The 15,239-nt window shown below is 49.5% G+C and overlaps 35 non-coding genes across 35 annotated transcripts; all 35 read left to right on the forward strand.

Annotated features, from left to right (window-relative positions):
* The first annotated feature begins 266 nt into the window (after positions 1–266).
* On the forward strand, positions 267–382 carry LOC141065011 (U5 spliceosomal RNA). The gene has a single exon (XR_012226165.1). It is a non-coding gene; the product is annotated as a U5 spliceosomal RNA (small nuclear RNA).
* Positions 383–696: 314 nt separating this feature from the next.
* Positions 697–812, forward strand: LOC141063965 (U5 spliceosomal RNA). The gene has a single exon (XR_012225223.1). It is a non-coding gene; the product is annotated as a U5 spliceosomal RNA (small nuclear RNA).
* A 314-nt stretch (positions 813–1,126) lies between these two features.
* Positions 1,127–1,242, forward strand: LOC141065151 (U5 spliceosomal RNA). Its single transcript, XR_012226292.1, has one exon. It is a non-coding gene; the product is annotated as a U5 spliceosomal RNA (small nuclear RNA).
* Positions 1,243–1,556: 314 nt separating this feature from the next.
* LOC141064279 (U5 spliceosomal RNA) lies at positions 1,557–1,672 on the forward strand. Its single transcript, XR_012225506.1, has one exon. It is a non-coding gene; the product is annotated as a U5 spliceosomal RNA (small nuclear RNA).
* Positions 1,673–1,986: 314 nt separating this feature from the next.
* On the forward strand, positions 1,987–2,102 carry LOC141065054 (U5 spliceosomal RNA). The gene has a single exon (XR_012226203.1). It is a non-coding gene; the product is annotated as a U5 spliceosomal RNA (small nuclear RNA).
* A 314-nt stretch (positions 2,103–2,416) lies between these two features.
* On the forward strand, positions 2,417–2,532 carry LOC141064903 (U5 spliceosomal RNA). Its single transcript, XR_012226067.1, has one exon. It is a non-coding gene; the product is annotated as a U5 spliceosomal RNA (small nuclear RNA).
* Positions 2,533–2,846: 314 nt separating this feature from the next.
* Positions 2,847–2,962, forward strand: LOC141065027 (U5 spliceosomal RNA). The gene has a single exon (XR_012226179.1). It is a non-coding gene; the product is annotated as a U5 spliceosomal RNA (small nuclear RNA).
* A 314-nt stretch (positions 2,963–3,276) lies between these two features.
* LOC141063977 (U5 spliceosomal RNA) lies at positions 3,277–3,392 on the forward strand. Its single transcript, XR_012225234.1, has one exon. It is a non-coding gene; the product is annotated as a U5 spliceosomal RNA (small nuclear RNA).
* Positions 3,393–3,706: 314 nt separating this feature from the next.
* Positions 3,707–3,822, forward strand: LOC141064904 (U5 spliceosomal RNA). Its single transcript, XR_012226068.1, has one exon. It is a non-coding gene; the product is annotated as a U5 spliceosomal RNA (small nuclear RNA).
* Positions 3,823–4,136: 314 nt separating this feature from the next.
* LOC141064016 (U5 spliceosomal RNA) lies at positions 4,137–4,252 on the forward strand. The gene has a single exon (XR_012225269.1). It is a non-coding gene; the product is annotated as a U5 spliceosomal RNA (small nuclear RNA).
* Positions 4,253–4,559: 307 nt separating this feature from the next.
* Positions 4,560–4,674, forward strand: LOC141064140 (U5 spliceosomal RNA). Its single transcript, XR_012225379.1, has one exon. It is a non-coding gene; the product is annotated as a U5 spliceosomal RNA (small nuclear RNA).
* A 315-nt stretch (positions 4,675–4,989) lies between these two features.
* LOC141064949 (U5 spliceosomal RNA) lies at positions 4,990–5,105 on the forward strand. The gene has a single exon (XR_012226108.1). It is a non-coding gene; the product is annotated as a U5 spliceosomal RNA (small nuclear RNA).
* A 314-nt stretch (positions 5,106–5,419) lies between these two features.
* On the forward strand, positions 5,420–5,535 carry LOC141064349 (U5 spliceosomal RNA). The gene has a single exon (XR_012225568.1). It is a non-coding gene; the product is annotated as a U5 spliceosomal RNA (small nuclear RNA).
* A 314-nt stretch (positions 5,536–5,849) lies between these two features.
* Positions 5,850–5,965, forward strand: LOC141064554 (U5 spliceosomal RNA). The gene has a single exon (XR_012225755.1). It is a non-coding gene; the product is annotated as a U5 spliceosomal RNA (small nuclear RNA).
* A 314-nt stretch (positions 5,966–6,279) lies between these two features.
* Positions 6,280–6,395, forward strand: LOC141064321 (U5 spliceosomal RNA). The gene has a single exon (XR_012225544.1). It is a non-coding gene; the product is annotated as a U5 spliceosomal RNA (small nuclear RNA).
* Positions 6,396–6,707: 312 nt separating this feature from the next.
* Positions 6,708–6,823, forward strand: LOC141063867 (U5 spliceosomal RNA). Its single transcript, XR_012225136.1, has one exon. It is a non-coding gene; the product is annotated as a U5 spliceosomal RNA (small nuclear RNA).
* A 314-nt stretch (positions 6,824–7,137) lies between these two features.
* Positions 7,138–7,253, forward strand: LOC141064717 (U5 spliceosomal RNA). Its single transcript, XR_012225902.1, has one exon. It is a non-coding gene; the product is annotated as a U5 spliceosomal RNA (small nuclear RNA).
* Positions 7,254–7,567: 314 nt separating this feature from the next.
* On the forward strand, positions 7,568–7,683 carry LOC141064560 (U5 spliceosomal RNA). The gene has a single exon (XR_012225760.1). It is a non-coding gene; the product is annotated as a U5 spliceosomal RNA (small nuclear RNA).
* A 314-nt stretch (positions 7,684–7,997) lies between these two features.
* On the forward strand, positions 7,998–8,113 carry LOC141064836 (U5 spliceosomal RNA). Its single transcript, XR_012226006.1, has one exon. It is a non-coding gene; the product is annotated as a U5 spliceosomal RNA (small nuclear RNA).
* Positions 8,114–8,427: 314 nt separating this feature from the next.
* LOC141063648 (U5 spliceosomal RNA) lies at positions 8,428–8,543 on the forward strand. The gene has a single exon (XR_012224939.1). It is a non-coding gene; the product is annotated as a U5 spliceosomal RNA (small nuclear RNA).
* A 303-nt stretch (positions 8,544–8,846) lies between these two features.
* LOC141065196 (U5 spliceosomal RNA) lies at positions 8,847–8,962 on the forward strand. Its single transcript, XR_012226335.1, has one exon. It is a non-coding gene; the product is annotated as a U5 spliceosomal RNA (small nuclear RNA).
* Positions 8,963–9,269: 307 nt separating this feature from the next.
* LOC141063907 (U5 spliceosomal RNA) lies at positions 9,270–9,385 on the forward strand. The gene has a single exon (XR_012225171.1). It is a non-coding gene; the product is annotated as a U5 spliceosomal RNA (small nuclear RNA).
* A 314-nt stretch (positions 9,386–9,699) lies between these two features.
* Positions 9,700–9,815, forward strand: LOC141063819 (U5 spliceosomal RNA). Its single transcript, XR_012225092.1, has one exon. It is a non-coding gene; the product is annotated as a U5 spliceosomal RNA (small nuclear RNA).
* Positions 9,816–10,129: 314 nt separating this feature from the next.
* On the forward strand, positions 10,130–10,245 carry LOC141063652 (U5 spliceosomal RNA). Its single transcript, XR_012224942.1, has one exon. It is a non-coding gene; the product is annotated as a U5 spliceosomal RNA (small nuclear RNA).
* Positions 10,246–10,559: 314 nt separating this feature from the next.
* LOC141064992 (U5 spliceosomal RNA) lies at positions 10,560–10,675 on the forward strand. Its single transcript, XR_012226147.1, has one exon. It is a non-coding gene; the product is annotated as a U5 spliceosomal RNA (small nuclear RNA).
* A 313-nt stretch (positions 10,676–10,988) lies between these two features.
* LOC141065218 (U5 spliceosomal RNA) lies at positions 10,989–11,104 on the forward strand. The gene has a single exon (XR_012226354.1). It is a non-coding gene; the product is annotated as a U5 spliceosomal RNA (small nuclear RNA).
* Positions 11,105–11,411: 307 nt separating this feature from the next.
* Positions 11,412–11,527, forward strand: LOC141063908 (U5 spliceosomal RNA). The gene has a single exon (XR_012225172.1). It is a non-coding gene; the product is annotated as a U5 spliceosomal RNA (small nuclear RNA).
* A 314-nt stretch (positions 11,528–11,841) lies between these two features.
* Positions 11,842–11,957, forward strand: LOC141063820 (U5 spliceosomal RNA). The gene has a single exon (XR_012225093.1). It is a non-coding gene; the product is annotated as a U5 spliceosomal RNA (small nuclear RNA).
* Positions 11,958–12,271: 314 nt separating this feature from the next.
* Positions 12,272–12,387, forward strand: LOC141063653 (U5 spliceosomal RNA). The gene has a single exon (XR_012224943.1). It is a non-coding gene; the product is annotated as a U5 spliceosomal RNA (small nuclear RNA).
* A 314-nt stretch (positions 12,388–12,701) lies between these two features.
* On the forward strand, positions 12,702–12,817 carry LOC141064993 (U5 spliceosomal RNA). Its single transcript, XR_012226148.1, has one exon. It is a non-coding gene; the product is annotated as a U5 spliceosomal RNA (small nuclear RNA).
* Positions 12,818–13,130: 313 nt separating this feature from the next.
* LOC141065219 (U5 spliceosomal RNA) lies at positions 13,131–13,246 on the forward strand. The gene has a single exon (XR_012226355.1). It is a non-coding gene; the product is annotated as a U5 spliceosomal RNA (small nuclear RNA).
* A 307-nt stretch (positions 13,247–13,553) lies between these two features.
* On the forward strand, positions 13,554–13,669 carry LOC141064532 (U5 spliceosomal RNA). The gene has a single exon (XR_012225734.1). It is a non-coding gene; the product is annotated as a U5 spliceosomal RNA (small nuclear RNA).
* Positions 13,670–13,983: 314 nt separating this feature from the next.
* On the forward strand, positions 13,984–14,099 carry LOC141064692 (U5 spliceosomal RNA). The gene has a single exon (XR_012225879.1). It is a non-coding gene; the product is annotated as a U5 spliceosomal RNA (small nuclear RNA).
* A 314-nt stretch (positions 14,100–14,413) lies between these two features.
* Positions 14,414–14,529, forward strand: LOC141064459 (U5 spliceosomal RNA). The gene has a single exon (XR_012225668.1). It is a non-coding gene; the product is annotated as a U5 spliceosomal RNA (small nuclear RNA).
* A 314-nt stretch (positions 14,530–14,843) lies between these two features.
* Positions 14,844–14,959, forward strand: LOC141064056 (U5 spliceosomal RNA). Its single transcript, XR_012225303.1, has one exon. It is a non-coding gene; the product is annotated as a U5 spliceosomal RNA (small nuclear RNA).
* Positions 14,960–15,239: the final 280 nt, after the last annotated feature.

Consider the following 15,239-nt stretch of genomic DNA (forward strand, 5'->3'; position numbering starts at 1 on the left):
TTGGTGGGAGACTGTACTCTGGGGCTTATGGGAAATGCCTCTCATTTGAATATTGTAGCAGTGGATGGCCTTCTTCCAGGCAGCGGGACATGTGACTCTCTGGCAGCAGGATGGAGCTGAACACGGAGCAGCCTGCGGAAAATGGGCTGTGTGTTGCCGTTTTTGTTTTTCCATAGTCAAACCATGCACCCACTTCTAGGTGGTCTCCCTGGGCCAAATGAGGGCTGTGCCCATGGTGGTAGGTCAGGAGGAAGCCCTTGCCCAGTATACTCTGGCTTCTCTTCAGAACGTAAAAATCTTTCGCCTTTTACTAAAGATTTCCGTGGAGAGAAGCAAAACTGAGTTTTGTGGCAATTTTTGCACGCTCCAGCTTGTTGTGGCTTCCTTAAATGGGTTCAACAACAGAATGAAGGAATGAGTGGGTGGGGTTTTGGTGGGAGACTGTACTCTGGGGCTGCTGGGAGATGTCTCTCATTTGAATATTGTAGCAGTGGATGGCTTTCTTCCAGGCAGCGGGACATGTGACTTTCTGGCAGCAGGATGGAGCTGAACACGGAGCAGCCTGCGGAAAATGGGCTGTGTGTTGCCGTTTTTGTTTTTCCATAGCCAAACCACGCACCCACTTCTAGGTGGTCTCCCTGGGCCAAATGAGAGCTGTGCCCATGGTGGTAGGTCAGGAGGAAGCCCTTGCCCAGTATACTCTGGCTTCTCTTCAGAACGTAAAAATCTTTCGCCTTTTACTAAAGATTTCCGTGGAGAGAAGCAAAACTGAGTTTTGTGGCAATTTTTGCACGCTCCAGCTTGCTGGGGCTTCCTTAAATGGGTTCAACAACAGAATGAAGGAATGAGTGGGTGGGGTTTTGGTGGGAGACTGTACTCTGGGGCTGCTGGGAAATGTCTCTCATTTGAATATTGTAGCAGTGGATGGCGTTCTTCCAGGCAGCGGGACAGGTGACAATCTGGCAGCAAGATGGAGCTGAACACGGAGCAGCCTGCGGAAAATGGGCTGTGTGTTGCCGTTTTTGTTTTTCCATAGCCAAACCACGCACCCACTTCTAGGTGGTCTCCCTGGGCCAAATGAGGGCTGTGCCCATGGTGGTAGGTCAGGAGGAAGCCCTTGCCCAGTATACTCTGGCTTCTCTTCAGAACGTAAAAATCTTTCGCCTTTTACTAAAGATTTCCGTGGAGAGAAGCAAAACTGAATTTTGTGGCAATTTTTGCACGCTCCAGCTTGCTGGGGCTTCCTTAAATGGGTTCAACAACAGAATGAAGGAATGAGTGGGTGGGGTTTTGGTGGGAGACTGTACTCTGGGGCTGCTGGGAAATGTCTCTCATTTGAATATTGTAGCAGTGGATGGCCTTCTTCCAGGCAGCGGGACATGTGACTCTCTGGCAGCAAGATGGAGCTGAACATGGAGCAGCCTGCGGAAAATGGGCTGTGTGTTGCCGTTTTTGTTTTTCCATAGCCAAACCACGCACCCACTTCTAGGTGGTCTCCCTGGGCCAAATGAGGGCTGTGCCCATGGTGGTAGGTCAGGAGGAAGCCCTTGCCCAGTATACTCTGGCTTTTCTTCAGAATGTAAAAATCTTTCGCCTTTTATTAAAGATTTCCGTGGAGAGAAGCAAAACTGAGTTTTGTGGCAATTTTTGCACGCTCCAGCTTGCTGGGACTTCCTTAAATGGGTTCAACAACAGAATGAAGGAATGAGTGGGTGGGGTTTTGGTGGGAGACTGTACTCTGGGGCTGCTGGGAAATGTCTCTCATTTGAATATTGTAGCAGTGGATGGCCTTCTTCCAGGCAGCGGGACATGTGACTCTCTGGCAGCACGATGGAGCTGAACACGGAGCAGCCTGCGGAAAATGGGCTGTGTGTTGCCATTTTTGTTTTTCCATAGCCAAACCACGCACCCACTTCTAGGTGGTCTCCCTGGGCCAAATGAGGGCTGTGCCCATGGTGGTAGGTCAGGAGGAAGCCCTTGCCCAGTATACTCTGGCTTCTCTTCAGAACGTAAAAATCTTTCGTCTTTTACTAAAGATTTCCGTGGAGAGAAGCAAAACTGAGTTTTGTGGCAATTTTTGCACGCTCCAGCTTGCTGGGGCTTCCTTAAATGGGTTCAACAACAGAATGAAGGAATGAGTGGGTGGGGTTTTGGTGGGAGACTGTACTCTGGGGCTGCTGGGATATGTCTCTCATTTGAATATTGTAGCAGTGGATGGCCTTCTTCCAGGCAGCGGGACATGTGACTCTCTGGCAGCACGATGGAGCTGAACACGGAGCAGCCTGTGGAAAATGGGCTGTGTGTTGCCATTTTTGTTTTTCCATAGCCAAACCACGCACCCACTTCTAGGTGGTCTCCCTGGGCCAAATGAGGGCTGTGCCCATGGTGGTAGGTCAGGAGGAAGCCCTTGATCAGTATACTCTGGCTTTTCTTCAGAACGTAAAAATCTTTCGCCTTTTACTAAAGATTTCCGTGGAGAGAAGCAAAACTGAGTTTTGTGGCAATTTTTGCACGCTCCAGCTTGCTGGGGCTTCCTTAAATGGGTTCAACAACAGAATGAAGGAATGAGTGGGTGGGGTTTTGGTGGGAGACTGTACTCTGGGGCTGATGGGAAATGCCTCTCATTTGAATATTGTAGCAGTGGATGGCCTTCTTCCAGGCAGCGGGACATGTGACTTTCTGGCAGCAGGATGGAGCTGAACACGGAGCAGCCTGCGGAAAATGGGCTGTGTGTTGCCGTTTTTGTTTTTCCATAGCCAAACCACGCACCCACTTCTAGGTGGTCTCCCTGGGCCAAATGAGGGCTGTGCCCATGGTGGTAGGTCAGGAGGAAGCCCTTGCCCAGTATACTCTGGCTTCTTTTCAGAACGTAAAAATCTTTCGCCTTTTACTAAAGATTTCCGTGGAGAGAAGCAAAACTGAGTTTTGTGGCAATTTTTGCACGCTCCAGCTTGCTGGGGTTTCCTTAAATGGGTTCAACAACAGAATGAAGGAATGAGTGGGTGGGGTTTTGGTGGGAGACTGTACTCTGGGGCTGCTGGGAAATGTCTCTCATTTGAATATTGTAGCAGTGGATGGCGTTCTTCCAGGCAGCGGGACAGGTGACGATCTGGCAGCAAGATGGAGCTGAACACGGAGCAGCCTGCGGAAAATGGGCTGTGTGTTGCCGTTTTTGTTTTTCCATAGCCAAACCACGCACCCACTTCTAGGTGGTCTCCCTGGGCCAAATGAGGGCTGTGCCCATGGTGGTAGGTCAGGAGGAAGCCCTTGCCCAGTATACTCTGGCTTCTCTTCAGAACGTAAAAATCTTTCGCCTTTTACTAAAGATTTCCGTGGAGAGAAGCAAAACTGAGTTTTGTGGCAATTTTTGCACGCTCCAGCTTGCTGGGGCTTCCTTAAATGGGTTCAACAACAGAATGAAGGAATGAGTGGGTGGGGTTTTGGTGGGAGACTGTACTCTGGGGCTGCTGGGAAATGTCTCTCATTTGAATATTGTAGCAGTGGATGGCCTTCTTCCAGGCAGCGGGACATGTGACTCTCTGGCAGCAGGATGGAGCTGAACACGGAGCAGCCTGCGGAAAATGGGCTGTGTGTTGCCGTTTTTGTTTTTCCATAGCCAAACCACTCACCCACTTCTAGGTGGTCTCCCTGGGCCAAATGAGGGCTGCGGCCATGGTGGTAGGTCAGGAGGAAGCCCTTGCGCAGTATACTCTGGCTTTTCTTCAGAACGTAAAAATCTTTCGCCTTTTACTAAAGATTTCCGTGGAGAGAAGCAAAACTGAGTTTTGTGGCAATTTTTGCACGCTCCAGCTTGCTGGGGCTTCCTTAAATGGGTTCAACAACAGAATGAAGGAATGAGTGGGTGGGGTTTTGGTGGGAGACTGTACTCTGGGGCTGCTGGGAAATGTATCTCATTTGAATATTGTAGCAGTGGATGGCCTTCTTCCAGGCAGCGGGACATGTGACTCTCTGGCAGCACGATGGAGCTGAACACGGAGCAGCCTGTGGAAAATGGGCTGTGTGTTGCCGTTTTTGTTTTTCCATAGCCAAACCACGCACCCACTTCTAGGTGGTCTCCCTGGGCCAAATGAGGGCTGTGCCCATGGTGGTAGGTCAGTAGGAAGCCCTTGCCCAGTATACTCTGGCTTTTCTTCAGAACGTAAAAATCTTTCGCCTTTTACTAAAGATTTCTGTGGAGAGAAGCAAAACTGAGTTTTGTGGCAATTTTTGCACGCTCCAGCTTGCTGGCGCTATGGGTTCAACAACAGAATGAAGGAATGAGTGGGTGGGGTTTTGGTGGGAGACTGTACTCTGGGGCTTATGGGAAATGCCTCTCATTTGAATATTGTAGCAGTGGATGGCCTTCTTCCAGGCAGCGGGACATGTGACTCTCTGGCAGCAGGATGGAGCTGAACACGGAGCAGCCTGCGGAAAATGGGCTGTGTGTTGCCGTTTTTGTTTTTCCATAGTCAAACCATGCACCCACTTCTAGGTGGTCTCCCTGGGCCAAATGAGGGCTGTGCCCATGGTGGTAGGTCAGGAGGAAGCCCTTGCCCAGTATACTCTGGCTTCTCTTCAGAACGTAAAAATCTTTCGCCTTTTACTAAAGATTTCCGTGGAGAGAAGCAATACTGAGTTTTGTGGCAATTTTTCCGCGCTCTAGCTTGTAGTGGCTTCCTTAAATGGGTTCAACAACAGAATGAAGGAATGAGTGGGTGGGGTTTTGGTGGGAGACTGTACTCTGGGGCTGCTGGGAGATGTCTCTCATTTGAATATTGTAGCAGTGGATGGCTTTCTTCCAGGCAGCGGGACATGTGACTTTCTGGCAGCAGGATGGAGCTGAACACGGAGCAGCCTGCGGAAAATGGGCTGTGTGTTGCCGTTTTTGTTTTTCCATAGCCAAACCACGTACCCACTTCTAGGTGGTCTCCCTAGGCCAAATGAGAGCTGTGCCCATGGTGGTAGGTCAGGAGGAAGCCCTTGCCCAGTATACTCTGGCTTCTCTTCAGAACGTAAAAATCTTTCGCCTTTTACTAAAGATTTCCGTGGAGAGAAGCAAAACTGAGTTTTGTGGCAATTTTTGCATGCTCCAGCTTGCTGGGGCTTCCTTAAATGGGTTCAACAACAGAATGAAGGAATGAGTGGGTGGGGTTTTGGTGGGAGACTGTACTCTGGGGCTGCTGGGAAATGTCTCTCATTTGAATATTGTAGCAGTGGATGGCGTTCTTCCAGACAGCGGGACAGGTGACAATCTGGCAGCAAGATGGAGCTGAACACGGAGCAGCCTGCGGAAAATGGGCTGTGTGTTGCCGTTTTTGTTTTTCCATAGCCAAACCACGCACCCACTTCTAGGTGGTCTCCCTGGGCCAAATGAGGGCTGTGCCCATGGTGGTAGGTCAGGAGGAAGCCCTTGCCCAGTATACTCTGGCTTCTCTTCATAACGTAAAAATCTTTCGACTTTTACTAAAGATTTCTGTGGAGAGAAGCAAAACTGAATTTTGTGGCAATTTTTGCACGCTCCAGCTTGCTGGGGCTTCCTTAAATGGGTTCAACAACAGAATGAAGGAATGAGTGGGTGGGGTTTTGGTGGGAGACTGTACTCTGGGGCTGCTGGGAAATGTCTCTCATTTGAATATTGTAGCAGTGGATGGCCTTCTTCCAGGCAGCGGGACATGTGACTCTCTGGCAGCAAGATGGAGCTGAACATGGAGCAGCCAGCGTAAAATGGGCTGTGTGTTGCCGTTTTTGTTTTTCCATAGCCAAACCACGCACCCACTTCTAGGTGGTCTCCCTGGGCCAAATGAGGGCTGTGCCCATGGTGGTAGGTCAGGAGGAAGCACTTCCCCAGTATACTCTGGCTTTTCATCAGAATGTAAAAATCTTTCGCCTTTTATTAAAGATTTCCGTGGAGAGAAGCAAAACTGAGTTTTGTGGCAATTTTTGCACGCTCCAGCTTGCTGGGACTTCCTTAAATGGGTTCAACAACAGAATGAAGGAATGAGTGGGTGGGGTTTTGGTGGGAGACTGTACTCTGGGGCTGCTGGGAAATGTCTCTCATTTGAATATTGTAGCAGTGGATGGCCTTCTTTCAGGCAACGGGACATGTGACTCTCTGGCAGCACGATGGAGCTGAACACGGAGCAGCCTGCGGAAAATGGGCTGTGTGTTGCCATTTTTGTTTTTCCATAGCCAAACCACGCACCCACTTCTAGGTGGTCTCCCTGGGCCAAATGAGGGCTGTGCCCATGGTGGTAGGTCAGGAGGAAGCCCTTGCCCAGTATACTCTGGCTTCTCTTCAGAACGTAAAAATCTTTCGCCTTTTACTAAAGATTTCCGTGGAGAGAAGCAAACCTGAGTTTTGTGGCAATTTTTGCATGCTCCAGCTTGCTGGGGCTTCCTTAAATGGGTTCAACAACAGAATGAAGGAATGAGTGGGTGGGGTTTTGGTGGGAGACTGTCCTCTGGGGCTGCTGGGATCTGTCTCTCATTTGAATATTGTAGCAGTGGATGGCCTTCTTCTAGGCAGCGGGACATGTGACTCTCTGGCAGCACGATGGAGCTGAACACGGAGCAGCCTGAGGAAAATGGGCTGTGTTGCTGTTTTTGTTTTTCCATAGCCAAACCACGCACCCACTTCTAGGTGGTCTCCCTGGGCCAAATGCGGGCTGTGCCCATGGTGGTAGGTCAGGAGCAAGCCCTTGCCCAGTATCCTCTGGCTTCTTTTCAGAACGTAAAAATTTTTCGCCTTTTACTAAAGATTTCCGTGGAGAGAAGCAAAACTGAGTTTTGTGGCAATTTTTGCATGCTCCAGCTTGCTGGGGCTTCCTTAAATGGGTTCAACAACAGAATGAAAGAATTAGTGGGTGGGGTTTTGGTGGGAGCCTGTACTCTGGGGCTGATGGGAAATGCTTCTCATTTGAATATTGTAGCAGTGGATGGCCTTCTTCCAGGCAGCGGGACATGTGACTCTCTGACAGCAGGATGGAGCTTAACACAGAGCAGACTGCGGAAAATGGGCTGTGTGTTGCCGTTTTTGTTTTTCCATAGCCAAACCACGTACCCACTTCTAGGTGGTCTCCCTGGGCCAAATGAGGGCTGCGGCTATGGTGGTAGGTCAGGAGGAAGCCCTTGCGCCGTATATTCTTGCTTTTCTACAGAACTTAAAAATCTTTTGCCTTTTACTAAAGATTTCTGTGGCGAGAAGCAAAACTGAGTTTTGTGCCAATTTTTGCATGCTCCAGCTTGCTGGGGCTTCCTTAAATGTGTTTAACAACAGAATGAAGGAATGAGTGGGTGGGGTTTTGGTGGGAGACTGTACTCTGGGGCTGCTGGGAAATGTTTCTCATTTGAATATAGTAGCCGTGGATGGCCTTTTTTCAGTCAGCGGGACATGTGACTCTCTGGCAGCACGATGGAGCTGAACACGGAGCAGCCTGTGGAAAACGGGCTGTGTGTTGCCATTTTTGTTTTTCCATAGCCAAACCACGCACCCACTTCTAGGTGGTCTCCCTGGGCCAAATGAGGGCTGTGCACATGGTGGTAGGTCAGGAGGAAGCCCTTGACCAGTATACTCTGGCTTTTCTTCAGAACGTAAAAATTTTTCGCTTTTTACTAAAGATTTCTGTGGAGAGAAGCAAAACTGAGTTTTGTGGCAATTTTTACACGCTCCAGCTTGCTGGGGCTACCTTAAATGGGTTCAACAACAGAATGAAGGAATGAGTGGGTGGGGTTTTGGTGGGAGACTGTACTCTGGGGCTGATGGGAGATGCCTCTCATTTGAATATTGTAGCAGTGGATGGCCTTCTTCCAGGCAGCGGGACATGTGACTTTCTGGCAGCAGGATGGAGCTGAACACGGAGTAGCCTGCGGAAAATGGGCTGTGTGTTTCCGTTTTTGTTTTTCCATAGCCAAACCACGCACCCACTTCTAGGTGGTCTCCCTGGGCCAAATGAGGGCTGTGCCCATGGTGTTAGGTCAGGAGGAAGCACTTGCCCAGTATACTCTGGCTTCTCTTCAGAACGTAAAAATCTTTCGCCTTTTACTAAAGATTTCCGTGGAGAGAAGCAAAACTGAGTTTTGTGGCAATTTTTGCACGCTCCAGCTTGCTGGGGTTTCCTTAAATGGGTTCAACAACAGAATGAAGGAATGAGTGGGTGGGGTTTTGGTGGGAGACTGTACTCTGGGGCTGCTGGGAAATGTCTCTCATTTGAATATTGTAGCAGTGGATGGCGTTCTTCCAGTCAGCGGGACAGGTGACTTTCTGGCAGCAAGATGGAGCTGAACACGGAACAGCCTGCGGAAAATGGGCTGTGTGTTGCCGTTTTTGTTTTTCCATAGCCAAACCACGCACCCTCTTCTAGGTGGTCTCCCTGGGCCAAATGAGGGCTGTGCCCATGGTGGTAGGTCAGGAGGAAGCCCTTGCCCAGTATACTCTAGCTTCTCTTCAGAACGTAAAAATCTTTCGCCTTTTACTAAAGATTTCCGTGGAGAGAAACAAAACTGAGTTTTGTGGCAATTTTTGCACGCTCCAGCTTGCTGGGGCTTTCTTAAATGGGTTCAACAACAGAATGAAGGAATGAGTGGGTGGGGTACTGTACTCTGGGGCTGCTGGGAAATGTCTCTCATTTGAATATTGTAGCTCTGGATGGCCTTTTTCCAGGCAGCGGGACATGTGACTCTCTGGCAGCACGATGGAGCTGAACACGGAGCAGCCTGTGGAAAATGGGCTGTGTGTTGCCATTTTTGTTTTTCCATAGCCAAACCATGCACCCACTTCTAGGTGGTCTCCCTGGGCCAAATGAGGGCTGTGCACATGGTGGTAGGTCAGTAGGAAGCCCTTGCCCAGTATACTCTGGCTTTTCTTCAGAACGTAAAAATCTTTCGCCTTTTACTAAAGATTTCCGTGGAGAGAAGCAAAACTGAGTTTTGTGGCAATTTTTGCACGCTCCAGCTTGCTGGCGCTATGGGTTCAACAACAGAATGAAGGAATGAGTGGGTGGGGTTTTTGTGGGAGACTGTACTCTGGGGCTGCTGGCAAATGTCTCTCATTTGAATATTGTAGCAGTGGATGGCGTTCTTCCAGGCAGCGGGACAGGTGACAATCTGGCAGCAAGATGGAGCTGAACACGGAGCAGCCTGCGGAAAATGGGCTGTGTGTTGCCGTTTTTGTTTTTCCATAGCCAAACCACGCACCCACTTCTAGGTGGTCTCCCTGGGCCAAATGAGGGCTGTGCCCATGGTGGTAGGTCAGGAGGAAGCCCTTGCCCAGTATACTCTGGTTTCTCTTCAGAACGTAAAAATCTTTCGCCTTTTACTAAAGATTTCTGTGGAGAGAAGCAAAACTGAGTTTTGTGGCAATTTTTGCACGCTCCAGATTGCTGGGACTTCCTTAAATGGGTTCAACAACAGAATGAAGGAATGAGTGGGTGGGGTTTTGGTGGGAGACTGTACTCTGGGGCTGCTGGGAAATGTCTCTCATTTGAAAATTGTAGCTCTGGATGGCCTTTTTCCAGGCAGCGGGACATGTGACTCTCTGGCAGCACGATGGAGCTGAACACGGAGCAGCCTGTGGAAAATGGGCTGTGTGTTGCCATTTTTGTTTTTCCATAGCCAAACCACGCACCCACTTCTAGGTGGTCTCCCTGGGCCAAATGAGGGCTGTGCACATGGTGGTAGGTCAGGAGGAAGCCCTTGACCAGTATACTCTGGCTTTTCTTCAGAACGTAAAAATCTTTCGCTTTTTACTAAAGATTTCCGTGGAGAGAAGCAAAACTGAGTTTTGTGGCAATTTTTGCACGCTCCAGCTTGCTGGGGCTACCTTAAATGGGTTCAACAACAGAATGAAGGAATGAGTGGGTGGGGTTTTGGTGGGAGACTGTACTCTGGGGCTGATGGGAGATGCCTCTCATTTGAATATTGTAGCAGTGGATGGCCTTCTTCCAGGCAGCGGGACATGTGACTTTCTGGCAGCAGGAGGGAGCTGAACACAGAGCAACATGCGGAAAATGGGCTGTGTGTTTCCGTTTTTGTTTTTCCATAGCCAAACCACGCACCCACTTCTAGGTGGTCTCCCTAGGCCAAATGAGGGCTGTGCCCATGGTGTTAGGTCAGGAGGAAGCACTTGCCCAGTATACTCTGGCTTCTTTTCAGAACGTAAAAATCTTTCGCCTTTTACTAAAGATTTCCGTGGAGAGAGGCAAAGCTGAGTTTTGTGGCAATTTTTGCACGCTCCAGCTTGTTGGGGTTTCCTTAAATGGGTTCAACAACAGAATGAAGGAACGAGTGGGTGGGGTTTTGGTGGGAGACTGTACTCTGGGGCTGCTGGGAAATATTTCTCATTTGAATATTGTAGCAGTGGATGGCGTTCTTCCAGGCAGCGGGACAGGTGACTTTCTGGCAGCAAGATGGAGCTGAACACGGAGCAGCCTGCGGAAAATGGGCTGTGTGTTGCCGTTTTTGTTTTTCCATAGCCAAACCACGCACCCTCTTCTAGGTGGTCTCCCTGGGCCAAATGAGGGCTGTGCCCATGGTGGTAGGTCAGGAGGAAGCCCTTGCCCAGTATACTCTGGCTTCTCTTCAGAACGTAAAAATCTTTCGCCTTTTACTAAAGATTTCCGTGGAGAGAAACAAAACTGAGTTTTGTGGCAATTTTTGCACGCTCCAGCTTGCTGGGGCTTCCTTAAATGGGTTCAACAACAGAATGAAGGAATGAGTGGGTGGATTTTGGTGGGAAACTGTACTATGGGGCTGCTGGGAAATGTCTTTCATTTGAATATTGTAGCAGTGGATGGCCTTCTTCCAGGCAGCGGGACATGTGACTCTCTGGCAGCAGGATGGAGCTGAACACAGAGCAGCCTGCGGAAAATGGGCTGTGTGTTGCCGTTTTTGTTTTTCCATAGCCAAACCACGCACCCACTTCTAGGTGGTCTCCCTGGGCCAAATGAGGGCTGTGCCCATGGTGGTAGGTCAGTAGGAAGCCCTTGCCCAGTATACTCTGGCTTTTCTTCAGAACGTAAAAATCTTTCGCCTTTTACTAAAGATTTCCGTGGAGAGAAGCAAAACTGAGTTTTGTGGAAATTTTTGCACGCTCCAGCTTGCTGGCGCTATGGGTTCAACAACAGAATGAAGGAATGAGTGGGTGGGGTTTTGGTGGGAGACTGTACTCTGGGGCTGCTGGGAAATGTCTCTCATTTGAATATTGTAGCAGTGGATGGCGTTCTTCCAGTCAGCGGGACAGGTGACTTTCTGGCAGCAAGATGGAGCTGAACACGGAACAGCCTGCGGAAAATGGGCTGTGTGTTGCCGTTTTTGTTTTTCCATAGCCAAACCACGCACCCACTTCTAGGTGGTCTCCCTGGGCCAAATGAGGGCTGTGCCCATGGTGGTAGGTCAGGAGGAAGCCCTTGCCCAGTATACTCTGGTTTCTCTTCAGAACGTAAAAATCTTTCGCCTTTTACTAAAGATTTCTGTGGAGAGAAGCAAAACTGAGTTTTGTGGCAATTTTTGCACGCTCCAGATTGCTGGGACTTCCTTAAATGGGTTCAACAACAGAATGAAGGAATGAGTGGGTGGGGTTTTGGTGGGAGACTGTACTCTGGGGCTGCTGGGAAATGTCTCTCATTTGAAAATTGTAGCTCTGGATGGCCTTTTTCCAGGCAGCGGGACATGTGACTCTCTGGCAGCACGATGGAGCTGAACACGGAGCAGCCTGTGGAAAATGGGCTGTGTGTTGCCATTTTTGTTTTTCCATAGCCAAACCACGCACCCACTTCTAGGTGGTCTCCCTGGGCCAAATGAGGGCTGTGCACATGGTGGTAGGTCAGGAGGAAGCCCTTGACCAGTATACTCTGGCTTTTCTTCAGAACGTAAAAATCTTTCGCTTTTTACTAAAGATTTCCGTGGAGAGAAGCAAAACTGAGTTTTGTGGCAATTTTTGCACGCTCCAGCTTGCTGGGGCTACCTTAAATGGGTTCAACAACAGAATGAAGGAATGAGTGGGTGGGGTTTTGGTGGGAGACTGTACTCTGGGGCTGATGGGAGATGCCTCTCATTTGAATATTGTAGCAGTGGATGGCCTTCTTCCAGGCAGCGGGACATGTGACTTTCTGGCAGCAGGAGGGAGCTGAACACAGAGCAACATGCGGAAAATGGGCTGTGTGTTTCCGTTTTTGTTTTTCCATAGCCAAACCACGCACCCACTTCTAGGTGGTCTCCCTAGGCCAAATGAGGGCTGTGCCCATGGTGTTAGGTCAGGAGGAAGCACTTGCCCAGTATACTCTGGCTTCTTTTCAGAACGTAAAAATCTTTCGCCTTTTACTAAAGATTTCCGTGGAGAGAGGCAAAGCTGAGTTTTGTGGCAATTTTTGCACGCTCCAGCTTGTTGGGGTTTCCTTAAATGGGTTCAACAACAGAATGAAGGAACGAGTGGGTGGGGTTTTGGTGGGAGACTGTACTCTGGGGCTGCTGGGAAATATTTCTCATTTGAATATTGTAGCAGTGGATGGCGTTCTTCCAGGCAGCGGGACAGGTGACTTTCTGGCAGCAAGATGGAGCTGAACACGGAGCAGCCTGCGGAAAATGGGCTGTGTGTTGCCGTTTTTGTTTTTCCATAGCCAAACCACGCACCCTCTTCTAGGTGGTCTCCCTGGGCCAAATGAGGGCTGTGCCCATGGTGGTAGGTCAGGAGGAAGCCCTTGCCCAGTATACTCTGGCTTCTCTTCAGAACGTAAAAATCTTTCGCCTTTTACTAAAGATTTCCGTGGAGAGAAACAAAACTGAGTTTTGTGGCAATTTTTGCACGCTCCAGCTTGCTGGGGCTTCCTTAAATGGGTTCAACAACAGAATGAAGGAATGAGTGGGTGGATTTTGGTGGGAAACTGTACTATGGGGCTGCTGGGAAATGTCTTTCATTTGAATATTGTAGCAGTGGATGGCCTTCTTCCAGGCAGCGGGACATGTGACTCTCTGGCAGCAGGATGGAGCTGAACACAGAGCAGCCTGCGGAAAATGGGCTGTGTGTTGCCGTTTTTGTTTTTCCATAGCCAAACCACGCACCCACTTCTAGGTGGTCTCCCTGGGCCAAATGAGGGCTGTGCCCATGGTGGTAGGTCAGTAGGAAGCCCTTGCCCAGTATACTCTGGCTTTTCTTCAGAACGTAAAAATCTTTCGCCTTTTACTAAAGATTTCCGTGGAGAGAAGCAAAACTGAGTTTTGTGGAAATTTTTGCACGCTCCAGCTTGCTGGCGCTATGGGTTCAACAACAGAATGAAGGAATGAGTGGGTGGGGTTTTGGTGGGAGACTGTACTCTGGGGCTGCTGGGAAATGTCTCTCATTTGAATATTGTAGCAGTGGATGGCGTTCTTCCAGGCAGCGGGACAGGTGACAATCTGGCAGCAAGATGGACCTGAACACGGAGCAGCCTGCGGAAAATGGGCTGTGTGTTGCCGTTTTTGTTTTTCCATAGCCAAACCACGCACCCACTTCTAGGTGGTCTCCCTGGGCCAAATGAGGGCTGTGCCCATGGTGGTAGGTCAGGAGGAAGCCCTTGCCCAGTGTACTCTGGCTTCTCTTCAGATCGTAAAAATCTTTCGCCTTTTGCTAAAGATTTTCGTGGAGAGAAGCAAAACTGAATTTTGTGGCAATTTTTGCACGCTCCAGCTTGCTGGGGCTTCCTTAAATGGGTTCAACAACAGAATGAAGGAATGAGTGGTTGGGGTTTTGGTGGGAGACTGTACTCTGGGGCTGCTGGGAAATGTCTCTCATTTGAATATTGTAGCAGTGGATGGCCTTCTTCCAGGCAACGGGACATGTGACTCTCTGGCAGCACGATGGAGCTGAACACGGAGCAGCCTGCGGAAAATGGGCTGTGTGTTGCCGTTTTTGTTTTTCCATAGCCAAACCACGCACCCACTTCTAGGTGGTCTCCCTGGGCCAAATGAGGGCTGTGCCCATGGTGGTAGGTCAGGAGGAAGCCCTTGCCCAGTATACTCTGGCTCCTCTTCAGAATGTAAAAATCTTTTGCCTTTTACTAAAGATTTCAATGGAGAGAAGCAAAACTGAATTTTGTGGCAATTTTTGCACGCTCCAGCTTGCTGGGGCTTCCTTAAATGGGTTCAACAACAGAATGAAGGAATGAGTGGGTGGGGTTTTGGTGGGAGACTGTACTCTGGGGCTGCTGGGAAATGTCTCTCATTTGAATATTGTAGCAGTGGATGGCCTTCTTCCAGGCAGCGGGACATGTGACTCTCTGGCAGCAAGATGGAGCTGAACATGGAGCAGCCTGCGGAAAATGGGCTGTGTGTTGCCGTTTTTGTTTTTCCATAGCCAAACCACGCACCCACTTCTAGGTGGTCTCCCTGGGCCAACTGAGGGCTGTGCCCATGGTGGTAGGTCAGGAGGAAGCCCTTGCCCAGTATACTCTGGCTTCTCTTCAGATTGTAAAAATCTTTCACCTTTTATTAAAGATTTCCGTGGAGAGAAGCAAAACTGAGTTTTGTGGCAATTTTTGCACGCTCCAGCTTGCTGGGACTTCCTTAAATGGCTTCAACAACAGAATGAAGGAATGAATGGGTGGGGTTTTGGTGGGAGACTGTACTCTGGGGCTGCTGGGAAATGTCTCTCATTTGAATATTGTAGCTCTGGATGGCCTTCTTCCAGGCAGCGGGACATGTGACTCTCTGGCAGCACGATGGAGCTGAACACGGAGCAACCTGTGGAAAATGGGCTGTGTGTTGCCGTTTTTGTTTTTCCATAGCAAAACCACGCACCCACTTCTAGGTGGTCTCCCTGGGCCTAATGAGGGTTGCGGCCATGTTGGTTGGTCTGGAGGAAGCCTTTGCCCATTATACTCTGGCTTTTCTTCAGAACGTAAAAATTTTTTGCCTTTTACTAAAGATTTCGGTGGAGAGAAGCAAAACTGAGTTTTCTGGCAATTTTTGCACGCTCCAGCTTGCTGGGGCTTCCTTAAATGGGTTCAACAACAGAATGAAGGAATGAGTGGGTGGGGTTTTGGTGGGAGACTGTACTCTGGGGCTGATGGGAGATGCCTCTCATTTGAATATTGTAGCAGTGGATGGCCTTCTTCCAGGCAGCGGGACATGTGACTTTCTGGCAGCAGGATGGAGCTGAACACGGAGCAGCCTGCGGAAAATGGGCTGTGTGTTGCCGTTTTTTTTTTTCCATAGCCAAACCACGTACCCACTTCTAGGTGGTCTCCCTAGGCCAAATGAGAGCTGTGCCC

Source organism: Dendrobates tinctorius, unplaced genomic scaffold (genome assembly GCF_039654945.1).
Source record: "Dendrobates tinctorius isolate UK_male_01 unplaced genomic scaffold, ASM3965494v1 ptg000250l, whole genome shotgun sequence".
NCBI classification, from domain to species: Eukaryota; Metazoa; Chordata; class Amphibia; order Anura; family Dendrobatidae; genus Dendrobates; species Dendrobates tinctorius.